This window comes from Podarcis pityusensis (genome assembly GCF_964106645.2).
Source record: "Podarcis pityusensis genome assembly, chromosome: 17".
Classification (NCBI taxonomy): domain Eukaryota; kingdom Metazoa; phylum Chordata; class Lepidosauria; order Squamata; family Lacertidae; genus Podarcis; species Podarcis pityusensis.
In genome coordinates, this window is record NC_138042.1 from 42,051,276 (window position 1) to 42,070,765 (window position 19,490).

Genomic DNA, 19,490 nt, shown 5'->3' on the forward strand with positions numbered 1-19,490 from the left:
CCCCTGCGAGGGTTTCACTGCAATTGGCAAATAATTAGAATAATTAGTGCCTGGAGTGCTCAGGTCCAGGGGGTCACGAAGAGTGGGACACGACTAAACAACTAAACAACAACAACAACAAAGCAGGCATTCAGTCCCAATGTCCTTTGGTGAGTCTTTGACCCTCCTCAACCAGGTTCTCATGGTTCTGAACTAGACTAGTTAGAGAACTGGTCACTCCAGCTTTATTCATCCATCCTGTAGCATAGCTGTGCTGGCATGAAACGGAAACGACAACTAATCCAGAATGCGGCAGCGAGACTGATGACTGGGAGTGGCCACTGGGACCATATAACACTGGTCCTAAAGGATCTTCGCTGGGTCCCAGTAAGTTTCCAGGCACAATTCTGACCTTTAAAGGTACTGACCTTTAAAGTCCTAAATGGTCCTGGCCCAGTATACCTGAAAGAGCGTCTCCACCCCCATCATTCAGCCCAGACATCAGTAAACAGACATAGGCTCTTGGCATGGGGCTGAAATTCTACAGCACTTGCCCCCTTTAGCTTTACCATAGGGATATGCATTGAAAGATTATTATGGGGAAAGATTGCAACATTGACTGTCATATGGAACCTGATTTAATTCTGCTTCCAGCTGACGGCAGCACAGCAGCTTTGCAGAACTGCTAAACAGACCCGAATGTGGAGAGAATCCATTGTAAAACTTCCTTCTTTGGACAGGACTTTGGAGTTCGGTATTTAGTTGGCAAAGGATGGGAAATATAATTGATTTAGATTTTATATTATAGTTTATTTCTTTGCTGCCTTTTGACCAAAATGGAAATACAAAGATTAAGCATTACAATGAACTACAACTTTAAACCAAGTTTAAATGACACCTTCAGTGGGGACATGCTTCCCCAGGCCTAAAAGCAAAAAGGCAGCCTCCTCAAAATGCCAGGGGGGACAGTATTTGTTTCGTTGCACATCTTTGGGGTGGACAGTCTAGAAAATAAACAGATTTCATTTCAGGTGCTGCTGTCCTCATCTCCATTCTTTAGCCCCATTTTCATTATATATTTTAAGCAGTACCATACCACTTTAAATAATAATCCAGTAAGGCTGTAAAGACTAAACTGCGGGAGGCAGTGGAAGACAGGCGTGCCTGGCGTGCTCTGGTCCATGGGGTCACGAAGAGGCGGACACGACTAAATGACTAAACAACAACAACAAAGGCTGTAGTTTGCTGAGGGCACCGGGAGCTCTTGAGAGGCCCCTATTCCCCTCACAAAGCTACAATGATCAGGTTTAACGATCCATCTCTCTTCCCAGGGAACTCTGGGTATCATAGTTCTCTGAAGGGAATCACACAGCCAAGGGAAGGTCTCCTGCTGAGATCAGATTAACCTTCAAAGAATGCTAGTTGTACAAACCATGAATCCCGTCTTACAGCAAACCCTGGTTAGTTGAACAAGCCTGCTGCACTTGTCTCAGGTGGCAGGCTGGGTACAGCTGGGAGGTGTGGCAGATCCACACCCCGAGGTGCGTGCCCCTCACCACCTTCTGGGCTTGTCGCCTGCCAACATTGCCTCTGCCCCGCTGCTCCCGCGTGCTGCTCTCTGGCCTCCTTCAGGGCATCGGGACTTCCCAGGGCTGCCTCCAGTTGCCTTGGGCAGAGGAAGTGGAGGAAACAACAGAGACAGAAGTGGAGGAGGAGGTGGGGCGCCATTTTCTGTTTTGCCTCAAGCAGCAAAATGTCGTGGGCCCACCCTGGAACTTGCCTTGTTACCAGAGTTTGTGGTGAGCCAGGCCAGCATTCTTTGAAAGTGAAACTAATCTTGGGCAAAGGTGTGTGTGTGTGTGTGTGTGGGATGGCACTGTGGTCTAAACCCCTGAGCCTCTTGCGCTTGCCAATCGGAAGGTCGGCCATTTGTATCTGCTCCCATTGCTCTGTCCCAGCTCCTGCCTACCTAGCAGTTCAAAAGCATACCAACACGAGTAGATAAATAGGTACTGCTGTGGCGGGAAGGTAAATGGCATTTCCATGCGCTCTGGCACTCAGCAAGGTGTTCCATGCGCCAGAAGCAGTTTAGTCATGCTGGTCGGAAAGCCATCTGCGGACAAACGCTGGCTCCCTCAGCCTGAAGCAAGATGAGCACCGCACCCCATAGTCAAGTTTGACTGGACTTAACCATCCAGGGGTCCTTTACCTTTTTAAACCTTCTCTCAAAACAGCAGAAGGAGAGGAGAGGGGCAGGGAAGAGTACGCAGGGAACACTTTGTTCAGGCACACAGCAGGTCAGCCACATAGTGTTAAAGCACAATTTAGTTTTATGTGCAGTTCTAGAAACCTGACGCGGGTGGCGCTGTGGGTTAAACCACAGAGCCTAGGACTTGCCAATCAGAAGGTCAGTGGTTCAAATCCCTGCGATGGGGTGAACTCCCGTTGCTTGGTCCCAGCTCCTGCCAACCTAGCAGTTCGAAAGCACGTCAAAGTGCAAGTAGATAAATAGGTACCGCTCTGGCAGGAAGGTAAATGGCATTTCCGTGCGCTGCTCTGGTTCGCCAGAAGCGGCTTAGTCATGCTGGCCACATGACCCGGAAGCTGTACGCTGGCTCCCTCGGCCAATAAAGCGAGATGAGCGCCGCAACCCCAGAGTCGGCCACGACTGGACCTAATGGTCAAGGGTCCCCTTTACATTTACCTAGAAACCTGAACAAATGCTCTAGGAAATGCCTGAGTATTCCCTCCTCACCCCCATGCAATGATTTAATTTACAAGTCATGATCTTCCGGGTGCCGTGGCCCAGTCCAGGCAGAGCATTCCTGGTGGCAGCAGAAGCCCTGGCTACGGGCACGATAAGACCAAGTCACCTGCATTTTGCCAGCCAGGCACAAGCGCTGATGAAGTGTGATTCCACTTTCTGCAGCAAAGACACCTCCTCCCTCTCACCTGCAAAACAAGACAAAACAAAAACCAGCAGCTCCATTGCATGAAGGTGGGAAACAACAACTTTAATCAGTCCTTGGGAAGGAGGGGAGTGCTTTCATCTCTAAAGGCTGCACTTCTTTGTGTGTGCTCAAAACAATAGCCTGGAAGGCCCTGGGGGAAGAGTGGAGCGTGGGAGTTTGCCAAACATGGGATGTTCTCAGAGCGGATGGCATTTGGTAGGCGTGCGTTGAAACAAAGGCTCACTCTTTTCCCATGTGAGATTTCTGTGCACTCTTGGTGAGTGACTGCATAGTCAGTCTGGGGGTAATTTTGCTGCCACTGTCTTCGATTGCAAAACCTTTATCAAGTGTCCTCCCGAGCCATTTGGGCAGCTACTGCAGGCTGCCATGCCGCATTTTCTGACCCGCCAGGATGCCTGGTTTTCCACTCTCTGTAAAAAAAAACGACAACAAACATTTAGAGGGGGGGGGGGAGCTGCTGAGGTCTTTGTTACAAGTAGTTCTCACCAAACTGGTCAATCCAGTTCATGCCCATAATTTAACTTTCCAGGCCATTTGCCAATACTGTGAGTCTTTTCAATATGCAAACTAATCTTGTGGTGGAAGCAGGCTGCTGCTGCTGCTGCTGCTGCCTCTCTGTCCCCCTCCCACCCATCTCTACATCTGGAGGGCTGCAATATGGCTGCTGCTAAGTACAACCTCATGTGGGCAGTCGAGTATTCCTTTGGTGCCCAGGGTCTCAGAACCACTTCAGCAGGTGTGCAGTGAAGAGGTGTACAGCTTTGGAGCTGGGTGGAGGAGGTGCGTGGACACGCTGCAAAAGTCCTGTGCTGCCTGAACAGTGGGAGGGGGCCACTTCTGTGTCCATCATTACAGTGGTACTTCGGGTTAAGAAATTAATTCGTTCCGGAGGTCCGTTCTTAACCTGAAACCGTTCTTAACCTGAGGTACCACTTTAGCCAATGGGGCCTCCCGCTGCTGCCACCACACGATTTCTGTTCTCATCCTGAGGCAAAGTTCTTAACCCGAGGTACTACTTCCAGGTTAGCGGAGTCTGTAACCTGAAGCGTATGTAACCTGAAGCGTATGTAACCCAAGGTACCACTGTATAGGTGATTTTTGGCAGCAAATGAGGGGTTTATTTGCCCTATGCTGCCATGTTTTGGCTTGGCTTTCCTCCACCAGCCAAATAGACAAGAAAGCACTTAGAGCAAGGAGTTCATTGAGGGGGCGCAAGTAAAATGGCCGAATAACTTCGCTCTCTTGGCAACAGGGGCCTTGAAGACTTGAGTATGCACTTGAGAAAACACTGCAGCAGCTAGCCTTACTCAGTCACCTTTGACAACTAGGGGTGGGGGAGAAAAATTCAATTCACTTTGCATTCGGAGGCAAATCTGTCAGTTTTGCATGTTCTGAAACAATATGTGAACCACAACACAGCCATACTTTGAAATTTGCACTTTTGCGAATTTAGCAGTGTGGTTCCCCAGCCAACCATCATTTACAAAAATGCATCTGTTAGGAGAAAGTGAGCATAAAAACGAACACATTAGTAAAAACTAATGCATTATATTGAGAGAAATTGCTTGCCCATATGTGCACATTAGTCAAAACGGCATAAAAATGTGTTTATTAGGAGAAATCTACACCAAAATGATGGTGAGATTTCATGAGGATTTTGTTTTTAAAAATCACAAATTGCTGCAGAAATGTTGTGGTACAGTTATGTTTTCAAAATGCGCCAAGTAATTCTGTGAGGTAAGTCACATTTATCCCCACTTGGGGGGGGGGGAGGCTGCCCACAACCACATAGGAAGTCCCTGGACTCAGGTCTCCCTGATCCAAGCGCAAAACCCTCGTTTCTTAAGCCACTGGCTCATGTGTGATGCTGCCTTTCATGATGAACACAATGCAAGCAAAAGTGTTTAAAAGGAAGGAGGCTCATTTCCCTCGCAGAAATCATATTTGCTATTTTCCACTTGGGAGTAAAAATGTCAGTAAGGGCAGATCACCTGGGCATGCTTTTCCGCTCCACTTACCAGACGTATAAAGTAAGCAAGCACTCAGTGTGGTGTATAGGCAGGAACACCCCCTACTTCAGGGACAGAGGACTTTTGATCCCAAAGAGTCTCCTAGTCAAGAGGAGAGATTTAGGGGCAGGGAAGGAGATGTTTGGTTCCTCCAATCACAGTAACTCTGTGGAATTCAATGCAGCTTCTTCCTCTGTTGCAAGTGAAGATTTGTTTATGGCTCGTTCTGTGTTTGTAACGCTACTAAGGGAACTGACAGAGTCTGTTCACTACAGAAAGCCCTCTTTGAACCCACCAGGGTCTGCATTTATAACTCTCTGGTTACGTATCAGTACTGCAAGAGAAGCGCCGACAACTTTCATTTTTTAAAATAAATGATTCTTATTGGTTTTACATATAATCACATTACGTAACATCGTACCCTCTTATTTTATCTCTTTGTCTCAACTGAGCCTAACGACTTCCCTCCCTCCCATCTGATGGGTTACAAAATTAAACTTTACATCTTTACATTTCACTTCATTTCCTATCCTTGTTGTATCATTCCCTAAAATATTATATTACTCAACCTGAATAGGTAGCAATTTCATCTTACAAATCTTCAGATAACCCTGCTAATGATGTTAATTGCTTACAGTTGTCTTTCAAATATAATATGAATTTGTTCCAGTCCTTTTGGAATGCTTGGTCTCGTTGGTTCGGGATTTTCCCCGATAGTTTTGCCAGTTCTGTAAAGTCCATCAACTTCATCTGCCACTCTTCTTTTGTTGGTAACTCCTCTTGTTTCCATCTTTGGGCTAACAAAATTCTTGCCGCAGTTCCTGTATATAAGAACATTTTTTTTATCTTGTCTCGGTATCTCTCGACCCACAATACCCAATAAGAAAGCTTCTGGTTTTTTAACAAAAGTGTTTTTAAACATAAGCACCGGCAACTTTCAGCCCTGCTCCCAGCATACACACAACGCATTTCTGGAATACCGTATTTTTCGCCCTATAGGACGCACTTTTTCCCTTCCAAAAATGAAGGGGAAATGTGTGTGCGTCCTATGGGGCGAATGCAGGCTTTCACTGAAGCCTGGAGAGCGAGAGGGGTCGGTGCGCACCGACCCCTCTCGCTCTCCAGGCTTCGCGCAGCTCTCCGCAAGCTGTGGGAGCCCGCGCCGGGCTCCCGCGGCTTGCGGAGAGTTGCCTGCATGCTGAAGCCTGGGCGCACTGAGATCACCGCGCCCAGGCTTCGCGCAGCTCTCCGCAAGGCGCGGGAGTCCGGCGCCGGGCTCCCACGGCTTGTGGAGAGTTGCCTGTTCTGGGGGCTGGGATTGGGGGAAGCTCGGGCTTCCCCCGCCCCAGCCCCGCACCTGGGGGGGAAATAAATTTTTCCCCCTTTATTTCCCCCCCAAAAAACTAGGTGCGCCTTATGGGACGGTGCGTCCTATAGGGCGAAAAATACGGTAACTATCTCCTGCTTTGCGGTGCCTGACTGGAAGTCAAGCCAAGAACTGAACTGACTGGGAAGGATGGGGCAAGAAAGAATTTCCATCATGGCAGCATCTTGAAGTTGCACGTGGCTGACGACATCTGGAATTAAAGCAGCCCCTGTTGTCCTCCGAAGTGTGGCACTCACTAACACACACAATTGGCACAGATCTGCCTGTAAGTTCCTCCGATACAGGTGCGAGGCCTATTTCTCACTTACCACCTGCCGGGGATTTTTTTTTTTAAAAATCTTTGTACAGCTAGAGAGACACAACACATAAATTATAAATACTTGGTGCCACCTGCTGCAACAACCATCTTCTGCTCTTTCTTTCAGCAACGGGATCATATTCTCTAGCTGGACTCGATCTGAAGAAACTGGGAGGCGAGGAGGAATGTGATCCAATGCGTTTTGGAAAAGCAGCTTTCCATTTTAGCAGAATCCAAGAGTCGTGGAAGACCCAGCCCCAAAAGAGTGGCTGCTTGTTGGGCTTCCATGGGCAGGGCCCCCCACATTTCGCCTGCCCGACCCTTCTCTCTGCTAGACCTTGACTCAGCTGGCCCTTGAAAAAAACAACTAGGAAAACCAAAACTCAGCCCTGCAAAAATTGTGATGTAAAAGTATAGTGATTTAATGTGCTGAAATTGGGAATTCTTACACACATTACTGTGTGTTTAGTTCTGCAGTGTTCCCCAGTAACTCTCAGGCGCTTGGTTAACTTTGGTCACATGGGATATATTTTTATGGCATTCTCCATTTTGTTTTGTGTGTGATGGACTCGACTGCAATGGCTGCGTCTCCATGAACACTGAAGAAGAAGCCTTAGATAACTCTCTCCAAACGCAATAGAGGAGAGGCATGCTAATGTTTCCGTGCGAAATGTGCAGTCATACCTCATGTTATGTTTGCTTCAGGTTATGTTCTTTCAGGTTATGTCCTGTGGCGACTCGGAAGTACCAGAAAGGGTTACTTCTGGGTTTCGCCGCTCGCGCATGCGCAGAAGTGCAAAATGACGTCACACGCGTGCGCAGAAGTGGTGAATCGCAACCCGCCTGTGCACAGATGTGCCGCTGCGGGTTGCGCTCTTTTCATGTTGCGAACGGGCCTCCGGAACGGATCCCGTTCGCAACCAGAGGTACCACTGTATGTGACAGAAAGAAGTACAGAAGTTGATGTTCTCCCAAAGAAGCATTAAGGAGAAATCAGCTGGAAGGAGAAAGTGGGAACCTCTCAGAAGGACCTGCCTGGCCTGGATGGGTTATGTGCATAAGGCTGAGTGCAAGTGCTGAAAGAGGGGAAAGCACAGTTTGCTTGAATGTTTAAGGAAGAAGCTGTAATCTTCTACCAGGAAAAACTAAGCCCATGCTTGGATGTGAATGTAAATACTTTGCATATACTGTATTCTTCTTTAGCTATATGTTCTGCTAGCAAAAGCTTTAGAATACTTGAACAAGTATTTGGACATTGTTCTAATTTCAAGAAAAGAGTCAGTATTGCACATGATTTGGCTTCCTGGCTGCAATTTACCTACTCTGCCAACAAAAACTGTGAAATAAGCTGAAACACGTTTCATATATCCAGCAATGTTACACGCTTGTCCGCTGTGTCTACAGTTCCAGCTTCTAAGACAATCTCTCTGGATTCCTCAAGGTCAATGCTTCTTTCATTCACTTTCTGTTTGTTTTTGTATGGGGAGAAATGATTAGCATAAACAGAACCCATCCTGGGAGAAGGACTCTTGGTCACCATTAGCTGTTGTTCTGACTTCACTTGCATAAATACTGAGCGCGGAATTCATAAACATTCAGATTTCTATTTTTGGAGTCGCAGGACTCATCTCCTTACAGAAACATTGTAGGCCAGACTCTACAAAAAATATATTCAACACAAGAGACTCTGCAGAAAAGAGACTTGGAAGATCCCATAGCATTATGGCCATGTGGTCTGTAATTCAAAGGCAACAGACTTTCCTTCAAAAGAATGAGACCCTCCTGCTTCTTTTCCTGTATTAGCAATGTTCAAAAGTGACATGGTTAGATTAAAAGATTTTATTGCATCCCTTGTTAAAAATGCTTTCAGCTTTTAAGCTAATAAGCAAGGGTTCCAAAGCACAATGGGTCATATTCGTCCTCCTTTCAGATAAGAGTGAAGCGTAACCACACACTGAGAATGGTCGTGTCTGCAGATTGGATTACTGAGGCACAATGGGAGGAGACCTGGAGGAGTCAGGATCAGGGAAGCAGAAGCCCAAGGCCTGAAAGCTGGGAGAAGCCTCACAAGTTCTGCTCCCCTCCCCAAATCATCATCATCATCATCATCATTTACACACACCCATTTTCCCTGACAGGCACTCAAGATGGCGTACAGATGAAAATAAGAGGAGCTAAAAACATAGAGAAAGCAATCATTTAAAAAACAGTTAACAATCCATGATTGTTAACAATCATATGATTGTAATCCTTTTCTGCAAGGATTTGGAGAAGAAGAATGTAAAGTCACAAATGGCGAGATGGAGAATTATCTGGATATAACATTGACGTCGAGGGGGGAAAGCTTTGGGGAAACTTCAGTCCTGGCAGAGAGAAAGCGTTTTGCATACGATTTGGAGCAAATTCAGAGAATGATGGTACTAAATTTATGGTACAGTACTCTCTCTGGAAAAAGACTGGAGGAAAAACAAAAAATGGAAGATCCTAGAGGAGATCATGATACTGTACTATTGTAAACAAAACAGTAAATGGAAATATAACAGGAAATGGAATTTGAACATACAGAACTGTACATGAGCTAAACAATATACATTATGGAATATTAGCCCAATGTGTTACCACAGTGGAGAGATTTTGAAATGGACATGGATAGAAGAATTTACGATCACTAGTACGGAGTGGTGGTGGGAATCCGTTGAGGTAAAGTTAACAGAAAATAAAATATATGGTTGACAGACACCAATAATAATAGCAATTAGGGAACCACTCTTGGGCTTTCCATGGGAAAAAGAAATAAAAGAAATATTGTTTAACAGGAAATGGAGAAGATGGATGTTAGCATGGGCTGAATGTTTTATAAGATCTTGTTTTCTTTCTTTTTTTACAGTAGTAAGTATCCCACTGGTTCTCTAGAACAGGTAATAAATAAGATTGAGTTCTGTGCGTGAGAATCTGTCTGAGTGATATCTTTATTTTCTTTTATATCACAGGTGAGAGGAGGGGTGTGTGTAAAAAGCCTGGAGAAACAGTTAAACAAGCCGGATTGTGCTCTATGCTGTGGGAGGAGACTGAGGATGTTCTGGGACACTGGCAAACATTATAAAGTCATGCCAAACCAGAGTAAATTTGTCCTGTTCCATTTATCCACACAACGTTCTTCGTTTATTTGTCAATATTTCCACAGTACAGCTACTTACCAGACTCTTTTATACCAGTTGCTCACAGCTGCGCCAGAAAGATTCTTCCGATGCCCTGTAAAAGATGACTTTATAAGTTTCTTACTACATAAATCTGGATTAGTAGCCATGAACATGCTCAGTAAAAGCTCATTCTGGGAAGAGTGCTCTTGTACTCAACTCCTGCTTCTGGGTTTCCTGTGAGAACAAGCTGCTGGACAAGATGGGCTTGATCCAGCAGGCTATTATTATATTATTATTATTATTATTATTATTATTATTATTATTATTATTATACAGGATAATGGAAATGCCTGTGTCACCTTCTGGATAATCAAGCAAAGCTCTCCTAGAGAGATAGCATTTTTTAACTCCATAGAACTGGCCAGGCAGCCTCTCTAGGCAGGAGATTCTGCAGGTAGGAAGCCATCATTGACAAACGGCCTCCTCCTTTGCCTCCAGACAGAGGGCTCAGCCCCATTTCTGCTTGTCCTGATGCTTCTCCTCAGGGAAAACCACCCTGGACTGCTGAATCAGAGCAAATGTCAATCATGTTTTCCATGGATTGATGTTTGCTCTGATTCAGCGTTCAAGTGGAAAACCACTTGGACCTGTGCCTCAAAAGCACAGGACAAGTGGAAAACCACTCAGACCCGTTTTTCCTAGGCATGGCACAAGCGCAGGTCTGGATAAGCCCCGAGTGCCTGGGGGAGAGCAAAAGAACTCAGAGCAGCCCTTGGTCCAATGATTTGAAGATCAAGGGAGGAGCCCTGGGGAAAAGGGGCTCTGAGCATTGTTACACCTGGCTGGACCAACATTCCCCCTGCATCTTCACTCTAGGCTAAGTTTATCAGATTTTTTCAAAGAATCTGGGGACGCTTTTTTTTTTTTTTTTGAAAAGAGGGAAAAAAACATTTTTTTAAAAAAACATTAAAATAAATAAATAAAGAAGTAATATCTTGTCTTCTGTGGTCTCCTCTGTCCCGCGGCCTTCCTCTGGGCCTCAGCCTGCTCTCTTGGAGCACTAGCTGCCGTGGAGTAGGTTCGGGTCAGTCCTGGGCTCGGCTGCGTGTCCTTGCCCTCCTGGTGCTCTCCTACCTCTCTTCCGTAGCGGCAGTGGCGGCACGGCAAGGTCAGGGCTCCCCTCTTTTTTCTCCTTCCTCTTTCTCTCTCTTCCTTCTCCTTCTCCCTGGGTTGGCTCCGGGGTTTTTACTGGCCCTGGAGCGCCGCTGGGCAGTCGGCCACGTGGCCGGGCGCTCTCGCTCCCGCCTCGATTTGGGTCCTGGGGGGGGTGTCAGCGGTTCCCCCAGTTGACGCGCTGGGCATCCCTGGTTCCCCCTCGGCAGTGGCAGCGCAGGCGGCAGTCTCAGCAGCCCGGAGCCAGCCTGGTAGTGCACTTGGCTCTGGCTGGCTTCAGGAGCTGCTCACTGCCGTGGCACCCGCCATTTTGCCTCAAAGGAAGTCCCCATATGATGTGTCTTGTGCCGTTGAACCAATCACACAACATTCATTCCCTACTAATAAATCTACAACACTTAAAATATAAATCCGGGGACATTAAATGAAATCCTGGGGACAGATATGTAAATCCGGGGACTGTCCCTGGGAAACGGGGACGTCTGGTAACCATACTCTAGGCAATCAGGAAATGTTGTACTTGACTGCTCCAGAGGATTACATCCCACATTTGGGTGTTGCAATTCACACACAATTTGAATCACGTGAGGGTGAGTGGGGACAAGCATGTTTGCTCCACACCCCGCTGTTGACCTTGTCACCCTCCATCACTCTGAGGCAAATATCTGCATCGGGGAGCCTGCTGAACTGTTGGAAGTGTTGCCCAGACCTGTCCACTGCCAGCAGGGGAAGACTTGCCTCCATTGTGGGCTGAGTGAGTTTCAGCTGCTCAACTCCCAGCTCCCTCGCCTCAGAGGGCACCAGCAGGCTGGGGTGCCCAGTAAGGTAGAGTTGACCATCAGGGAAGACCAAAGGTGAGGGCAGCAAATCCCACCTCAGTTGTCACAGGGACACTGTGCTATTTCTGTTCCTGATAACCATACCTGAACATCAATTTTATGGCCATAATGTTTTGTAAGCCACTTTGAGAGCCTCCCTGGGGCTGCAAAGCATGCTACAAGTATCCCAAATAAATAAATCTGCTGTAGGTTCCCATGCTCTTTGCAGCCCTGGAAGGTGAGGGTTTCTAAGCCACACAGGGAGCCTACCCAAGTGATCATTCCAGTTCATGGTAAATGACAGCCATGGGGATATCAGTGAAGTGAGCAGGCTCATTCCCACATTCTCTCATCATGGGAGTCGTGAGAGCTGGACTTAGGATGGGACAGAACGTTGCGAACTGGCTTCATAGCACCGAACCCTGTGAGATGCGGCTGAGGCTGGGGCCTCTGCAGTCCAGATCATGCCTCAGCCACGCCTTAGCTTTCCCCTCCTTTTTAGTCACAATAGGATAGCATCCCAGCTTTGCATAATAACTGGTGTTGTTCACCACCTGTGAGTGAGAGCACAGAGGGAAGCAGTTCTGGACAATACCATAGCAAACACTTTCTTTTTTTAAAGGACTGGTTGCAAATGTTCTCTAGCAAAATTTGTGTGTGTTACAGAACGCACCCCCACCCCAAGAATTTGTTCAAAATGTATTGTGGACAAGTACAGTGGTACCTCGGGTTACGGACGCTTCAGGTTACAGACTCCACTAACCTAGAAATAGTGCTTCAGGTTAAGAACTTTGCTTCAGGATGAGAACAGAAATCAGGCTCTGGCAGTGCGGCAGCAGCAGGAGGCCCCATTAGCTAAAGTGGTGCTTCAGGTTAAGAATGGACCTCTGGAACGAATTAAGTACTTAACCCGAGGTACCACTATATACGATTATGGTAAATGAGGTGTAAACTTTGTGTGTGCGTGTGTGTGCGCGCAGGATATGGCTCAATGAATACTTTTATTCTGGAGCAATTGGAGTACATGGTCTCCAATGAGCTTTTAAAAACACACATAAGGACTCTGTGGTTCAGGGCAGCCCTGCTGTGCACTTGAGGGTGGGGGCAGTGAGGTCCCATCAAGCCTGCCACAGAAAATATCCGATTTGTGCTAGCCCATGCATGAATCTAACACAGCAGTGCCATCACAATTCATGCATGATCAGGCTGAAATTTTGTATTTTTCTAGAAGACTGTAGCTTGGGCGACCATCAGCTTCGCAGTGTACCTTGGCCATAGCGCATGAGCAATGGTGATTGTTCTTTCTCTCCCTTTCTCTCTCTCTCTCTCTCTGCTTACTGGCACTGAACAATTTGGCCGTGTGATGCCGACAATAGGCGGATGCCACTGCCCTTTCCAGTGAGGTTGCTGTTAGCACTGGCCTCCCCTGTTCTCCTGCCAAGAAAACCTTCCACTGATTTAAGAAAGAGCCATTGTTTCGGGGAGGGCCCAGTGACCATTCCTGGGTTGCAGCAGATAATAACGGTAGTGATTTGCCTTTCATTACTGCAAAGCTAAAGGGCACCAGAGGACACACATAACCAGACATTTGTATAAGCAACCCCAAAGTAGCTGAAGCTGTGGCTGCGCTTCAGAAGAGGACAACAACATATTGCACTAATGTGTACAATTTCTGCGACAAACCCTTCCTGGCAAATAACATGTTTGACCTTCTCTAATGACCTGTCATCTATGGGAACTTTCCAGACATCACATCAATAAACAAAGGCTACTTAGCCAAAGAGAACTGTAAAGATATAAAGCCCTACTCACATGAGCGGAGCAGTCAGCCAAATGTTCTCTCACAGATTGAGTTTGGCTGTGGCTTTGCCAGTTTTCTATTATTATTATTTAAAAAAAATATTTTACTGATATCCCCTCCCCCAGAACACAAACAAGGAAGTTCTACAACCAACACCAATACGCATTCATCAGCAGATAAACAAGCATATAGCTAGAATAAATGCATGCAACATAAATAAGTCTGATCCTGATTGTTTCTGATGATGTTCTCTCCAGCATCTTTTCTATATTCTTTTCTACATTTCAAAAGACTGAAGTCTCCTCTGCAAGTTTTAGATTAAAATGACTTCATTGTTGCCCGTTTCTCCCCCGAAATTTCAACTCGTTTTGTGCATGTCACATTTTTCATGCATATATGATGGTTTCAAGTCAGCTCAGCTGCCTTCTTGCTCTCCTTTTGCTTCAGATTGCCTGGCAGCAAGAACTCACCTTCTAAAAGGCTGGGACTCACCACCCCCGAAACAGAAACACATACGAAATCTCAGGAAGATTGTGCAAGTATATAGTTATGCTTTTAATTTCCAGAAATCAAATACAGTGGAACCTTGGTTGTTGAACATAATCCATTCTGGAAGACCGTTCGAATTCTGAAACGTTCAACAACCGAGGCGCAATTGCCGGTCGGCAAAATCCATTGAAAAAATGGAGAAACGTGCCTCGGAAGCTATTCGACTTCCGAGGCACGTTCGAAAACGGAAGCATTCACTTCCAGGTTGTTGGCGGTTCGAAAGCCGAAACTTTCGACTTCTGAAGCGTTCAACGACCGAGGTTCCACCATACTAGCAAGAGGAGTTCAGGACGAAATCCTTCTTCTGATAGGAAATGCTTGGGGGGGGGGGGACACAAAAGTGAGAAGTTGAGGAGGGTCAGTTGGGGGGAAGTGAGAAATGTCCCTGTTTTCATCTGAGGAATGTTGGAGGGTATGCTATAACCACTACTGCCTTTCATCGCCATCCCCTACTTTGTCTTGCAGAATACAACTATGTGAAAACTTCCATTCTGCAGGCAATTCACTTCCTGTATTGGATATAGAGCAGAGCTCTTTCTTCAAGCATTTTGTAAGCATGTTAACTAATCCTATGAGGAAAGGCCACACAGATGATCACACTAGATCCTGCCCCCCCCCCAAAAAAATTGTTGTTACACTCCGCAAATAGTGGAGTGTACTATCGGAAGGGGGGAGCTTGCTGAACCCATGGAAGTTCCCTGAATGTATTAGAACCCTGAGCAGACAGTTGCTCACCAACTCCTGGAGGGTGACAGGAAATGAGGAACAAGTTAGATGGTTAAAATCATGAATCAGGACCAGCAGAGAAATAAACCCCTTTCCTTATTCCAGTGCCCTTACAGTAATTATTCCAGAACAGAAGAAAGGGCCCCATCCCTGCTTCTTTCCAACAATCAAAATGTTCAGCAATCCAGTGAAACAGATTCTTCAAGTCCGGTGATCTTGAGTTTGCGCTCCAGGTCAGTTAGAAGTCGGAGGTTCAGAAGGTGACCCAAAGGAAGCTTGAATGCTGGGATTGGGGGAGATAGATCTATATGTGGGGGACGCGTGGGACCACGTTCTTTTCCCTCCTACACCATGTCAAGGCTAATTCTGGTTCCTGATGGTGAAACCCTTCTGGGTTTGGGCACCAGCTATTGGGTAGGAAGGAAGTTACAACATCATCTGAAGTGCTCAGATTTCCAAGGCGCTCCTCATGTTGTCAGGGTTCAGGGGAAATAAGTGTTCCGAATGCACATCGTCTCAGTGAACATTGCCACAATCCTGCCTGCAATGCAAGGTCAGAAATGGAGAGGAGATCAAGAAGGAGGAGCTTGTTTAAGGTCATCTGGTGAGTTCATGGTTTAGGCAAGATTTTTATCAGCACGTCATGGGGTCCCTGAGTTCTGGTGAGTTCCAAGGAAACAAAAAGTCCTGCTCTTCCAACTCTACAAATCTATAATTTCTTGATTCTATCCACAGATATGAAAAGAGTGGTTTAAGTCATCAGAGAAGTGACAGCAAAGTTAAGAGCTCTCCTCCTTCTCTTGTAGTCTATCACCCCTGGGGATCTCTTCGGATGCAGGCCTTTAAATATTAGATCAACTGCTGTCTATTAAGGGGGTATCCCCCCCCCCGCCTATCTCACCTAATTTGTCCATCTTTTGGCCCTGGGCAAAGTGCAGCTGCAGTTCCCCTGTCCCACCAGACTTTGTTGCAGATTGCCTAGGCAAGATAATAATCTTTGTGCATGAAAATACAGGACCTCTCTCAGCCGGAGAGCTGCAGCCTCAGCATGGGAGGCTAAGACAGAAGCATGTCTCCCACTGAGCCATCTTCTCAGCCTGAGCCGGGAGTGAGGCGTATTTAAGTTTCCTGCATCTGTTTGCACAACCTTCCCCCTCTAGCTGGCCTTCCCCATCCCTCTTCTTTGACTTGCCACCTGGAGCCTCCATGCTGGTTGCACAAACATGCCGGTCGTGCCCATCAGTGTTGAGGTCAGCGGGGAGAAAACACAGCTGAGCTCTGCGAATTGCTCACAAGAGCCAAACTTGCACCGCCGGCAGCTCCTTCCAGCCACACAAACATGTTCACACTGCCTGCAGCTGCGCTTCTGCCCAGGTGCACATGTCCCCTCGGCTTGCCTGCTCAACAAGTCTGCCTGCTCAACGTGTTAAAACTGGTGAAAAGGCCGTCCAGCAAACGTACAAAACCTAAGGAACAAGACAAACACATAGGAAGCTGAAGACAGACAAGGCAGTCATGAGCAAATGAATGATTTCATACCCTCCAACATTTAATAACAATATAATAATGAAAATTTATTATTTATACCCCGCCCATCTGGCTGGGTTTCCCCAGCCATTCTGGGCGGCTCCCAACAAAATATTAAAAACACCAAACATTAAAATCTTCCCTAAACAGGGCTGCCTTCAGATGTCTTCTAAAAGTCAGATAGTTGTTTTTCTCTCTGACATCTGGTGGGAGGGCATTCCACAGGGAGGGTGCTACTGCCAAGAAGGCCCTCTGCCTGGTTCCCTGTAACTTCGTTTGTTGCAGTGAGGGAACCACCAGAAGGCCCTCAGGAGAGGGACCCCGGTGTCCGGGGTGGAGACACTCCTTTAGGTATACAGGACCAAGGCCGGTTAGGGCTTTAAAGGTCAGCACCAACACTTTGAATTGTGCTCGGAAATGTCCTGGGAGCCAATGTAGGTCTTTCAGGACCAGTGTTATGTGGTCTCAGCAGCCACTCCCAGTCACCAGTCCAGCTGTCGCAGAGAAATGACCAGCACCTCCATGGAAAGCTGTGAGTCCAAAATGACTCCCAGGCTGCGCACATGGTCCTTCCGATGAAAATAAGGATGTCCTATTTATTACTACTACTGTGGTACCTCGGGTTACGTACTTAATTTGTTCCGGAGGTCCGTTCTTAACCTGAAACTGTTCTTAACCTGAAGCACCACTTTAGCTAATGGGGCCTCTTGCTGCTGCCGCGCTGCTGGAGCACGATTTCTGTTCTCATCCTGAAGCAAAGTTCTTAACCTGAAGCACTATTTCTGGGTTAGCGGAGTCTGTAACCTGAAGCGTATGTAACCTGAGGTACCACTGTACTACTACTACTACTACTACTACTACTACTATCATTATTATATCCCACCCATCTGACTGGGTTGTTCCAGCCACTCTACGCAGCTTCCAACATATATAAAAACATACTGTCAGGGGTTCAGGAGCAGAGGCAAGGGCAAGGGAGGAAACAGAGAGCGAGGGGGAGGAGGCAGAAGAAAAGATGAGTGATGACGACGACCCGAGATCTCCGAGTCTTTCCAGTGAATCAGAAGATTCACAGAAAGGAGCACCAGTGGCCAGGGCAAGGGGGGAGCCTAGGGGGACACCCCAGGAAGATAGAGCCAGAGGGGACTCAGAGGGGAGCAGTTGGAAATCGGGACCAGCGTCACCGCCAGAGAGCAGGGAAGAGGAAGGGCGCCAGGGATCAAGCGCTGGCAGCTCACAACAGGGGGGAGGGCACGAGTCAGGAGTGGCCACACCTCCATCGGGGAGCGAAGAAACGGTCAGACGGAAGGTGGAAGGTTGGGCGCGCGCGACAAGTTCAAATGCACAGGAAAGTGGCGCAGTAGGCAGCCCGGAAAGGGAGCCAGGTCCTAAAGCCCGCCGAAAGGAGGGAGAAGAGTCAGGGGGGTCAGCGTCAGCGTCAGAGGAATCCCGGAAGGAAGAGACCCCGGGGGGCAGAGGGACCCAGAGAAGAACAGTCAGGCGGAAAAGGTGGAGCAAGGCTAGGATATTAAGTTGGTGTACAAGGGGCGGAGACTCAGATGGAGCTTCGCCGATCTAACCATTAGACGTAGGGTTGCACGCAGCAGCTTGAGAATGGAAACTGTAACTCAATAAAGACTTTTATTTAATGATCGCTGGCTAGCGTGATCCTCTGTGAGCTAGGATCTGGAAGCAACTCTGACAGTAAGCTCCATCTCTTAAATTGTGGGCATCTACAGCCTCGCGGAGAGGAGAGAAAGCGGGTGCCTACTAGCGAGCTCACGAACGGCAGACAACATGACGGCCGAACAGCAGATAGTGGAACTCAGAGAAGCAGTGTCGCGCCTGAATGCCGAGGCTCTTGCATCCAGGAAGAGAGAGGAGGACGCAGCTGCCGCCTACAGGGATCTCCAGGTCAGGTTGGAAGTGCTTACGAAGCAAGGGCAACTGACACCCAAACCGGAGGGGATTGGGTTGGGGAGACGAACAGGCGGTTTGGTCTCTCACTTCGATGGGAATTTGCAACAGTACCCCAACTTTAGAGCAGATGTAATGTGTGCACTGCAACTGCTGAACAAAGACTTTAGAGATGAGCAAGAGAAGGTGGGATTCATCATGTCCCATTTGCATGGAGATGCTAAAGCATGGCTGCGCAATTTGTGGAGAGATAAGGATCCGGCGCTCCAAAATGCGGATGCCTTTATTAAAGCGATGGATGGGTGCTTTTTGTCAAGCATTGATGTGGATCTTGCTCGGCAGCAGATACATGGACTGAAGCAAGGGAGGGCCAGCGTAAGGCAGTACCATGCCCGCTTTTTCGCTTTGGTCAGTGCTCTGGAATGGGACAGAGATTCGGCTCCTGTAAGAGACCTGTTTTGGGAGGGATTGCACGGCTCGGTTAAAGATGAAATTGCGAGGGGGGAGAGACCCCGGACCACGCAGGAGATCGTTCAGAGGGCGCTGGCGGTGGGGGTGCGGCTGGAAGGACGTCCGTGGAGCAGTGGCGAAGGGCGTGGAGGGCGCGAACCAGCCAGGGGCTCCTCCTTCCTTCCCAGAGAAGCAGCGCGTGCGCAATCCACGCCTCCGCCAGGAGGAGGAGCGGAACCTATGGAGGTTGGAGGTGCAAGGGCTCAGTCAGCAGCCAGAGCCCTAGCACCGGCAGCAGTGAAAGCGAAGCCTCCTAGAGGGAACAGGAAGTGTTACATCTGCGATGATCCACAGCATATGGCGAAAGAGTGTCCCCAGAGGCTCCACAAGCACACTGCAGCCTCAGCAATGGTAACTGCAGCAACGCAGCAAGGACAACCACAGCAGGGAAACGACGGAGTCTGGTTGGAGGAAGAGGCACTGGGGCCCAGCCAGACGTGTCAGTGAAGCAGTCCCCAGAGATTTTACAGCCCATGGACCCCCTCCCGCCCAAACCGGTAGTGAGGCTCACCGCGTCGCTCCAGCTGCCCAATGGAATCACCATGGACGTGCCAATCACCATTGACTCCGGAAGCAGTGCGGACTTTATAGGGCAGGACTTTGTCGACCGGCACGCTATACAGTTGCTGCCTGCCACGCTGCCCCTGCAGGTTGTCACGGTGGATGGCAGGGAGCTGCTAGGGG

The 19,490-nt window shown here is 47.9% G+C and overlaps 1 long non-coding RNA gene across 3 annotated transcripts; it reads right to left on the bottom strand.

Moving 5' to 3' along the window:
* Nucleotides 1–3,016: 3,016 nt before the first annotated feature.
* Nucleotides 3,017–15,499, bottom strand: LOC308466481. Of its 3 annotated transcripts, none has more exons than XR_013980838.1 (3): nucleotides 14,967–15,499; nucleotides 9,843–9,897; nucleotides 3,017–3,361 (listed from the first exon to the last, which is right to left on the bottom strand). It is a non-coding gene; the product is annotated as an uncharacterized lncRNA (long non-coding RNA). The 3 variants fall into 3 exon arrangements; XR_013980839.1 differs by lacking the exon at nucleotides 14,967–15,499 and adding an exon at nucleotides 12,047–12,324; XR_013980840.1 differs by lacking the exon at nucleotides 14,967–15,499 and adding an exon at nucleotides 10,145–10,614.
* Nucleotides 15,500–19,490: the final 3,991 nt, after the last annotated feature.